General features: G+C 44.0%; 1 protein-coding gene across 1 annotated transcript in view; it reads left to right on the top strand.

Annotated features, from left to right (window-relative positions):
• Znf280c (zinc finger protein 280C) overlaps window positions 1-1,403 on the top strand; it is a 54,851-nt gene that overhangs the window by 264 nt on the left and 53,184 nt on the right.

Here is a 1,403-nt window from a genome sequence, read left to right as displayed (position 1 = left end):
CAAGGCCTGGGAGGCTGACGGGCCTCCGGGTGCCTCTCTGGCTTCGCTTTCAGGAGTCAGCCTCAGGGGCTCTTTTGTACATTGGGTAGGGATGGGACCCTCCTGTCCGCAGATCTCTTCAGTCTTGGGAAAGGCTGCTGGGGCGTGCGGAACTTTCCAGCCCGGGGCTCCTGCGGCCCTTAAGTTCTGCCTTAGCCCTTGCCCGGGACCGCTAGCGGTTTTCCCGTGCTAGTACCCTTATTCTTCCCAAAGAGACTGCCCTCCTCTGTCACAGAAATCTTGCTCTCTTCGGGTTATTGTCTAGATTCTAGAAGATAAAAAAACCCAGACGGGAGAGACGTGGACTTAGGTGCACGATTTTCCATCAGTGAGCTGTGCAGGATTTTTCATTTTTAAAAGCAACGGGGAAAGCATTTCCTTCGAAGGAGGAAAACCTGCTGCAGACAGGGGAGTCCCTTTCAATGCTCCTCAAGTTTGAATTCTTTTCGGAAGAAGTCTTAGTGTGAAGTGAACCAGTTTCTTCTAAATGTGGGAGATCTTTATCCCAGGACCTCTCTTTGTTTGGGAGGATTAGCAATTTTTTTTAAATCTATGAGCTTAAATTTTTGATTTTGTTGTTTAGGGGTTGGATTATGAGTTTCAGTGTCTTTTAGCACCTCTAAAACTATATGTGATACATAAATCCAGTTTTAAGATACAGTTTCCTACCTAGGTATTCGTGAGGAGCCTTCAAGAGTTACATTGTGATTCAAGCCATCTGAAAGTAAAAAATAAAAGAAACACTTATCTGTGAAGGTGCTAATCTGTGCCTATGCTTTAATGTCCATGCAAATGCAATTGTGATAACATTTGAATGTCTGTTTGATGCCACTCCTTTACAGGGTTGTAAGGTATTAAAGAACTGTTTTGAGGTGGAGAAATAGCTTCAAGAGGTTATGTGGTCAGTAAATAGAGCTAGATGTGGTGGTTTTTTTAAATTACGTGTGTGTGTGTGTGTGTGTGTGTGTGCGCACACGTTTGTTCTCACCGTTTGAAGGTCAGATGACAACGTGGTAGTTGTAAGTTCTTACCTTCCACTGTATAGGTCCCGCAGGTACATCTCTGATCATCAGTTTGGGGAGCAGACCCCCTTACTTGCTGAGCCAGTCTCAGAGACCTCCTGCTGTTTTGGTTTATTTATTTGTTTTTTAGAGGGTCCCATAGCGCCCAGGCCGGATATGTAACTAAGGCTATCTATGAACTCCTGACCCTGCTGGCTCAGCCTCCAAAATATAGGGATTCCAGCTAAGAGCCCTCAGTCCTGTCACCTTAAGACCAATTCTTTTTATTTTTTTCATTTTTTTAAAGATTTGTTTATTTATTATATGTAAATACACTGTAGCTGTCTTCAGACACACCAGAAG

The sequence above is a fragment of the Mastomys coucha genome, chromosome X, assembly GCF_008632895.1.
Source record: "Mastomys coucha isolate ucsf_1 chromosome X, UCSF_Mcou_1, whole genome shotgun sequence".
NCBI classification, from domain to species: Eukaryota; Metazoa; Chordata; class Mammalia; order Rodentia; family Muridae; genus Mastomys; species Mastomys coucha.
Note: the sequence above shows the minus strand (reverse complement) of the source record. Positions and strands in the feature narration are given on the sequence as shown.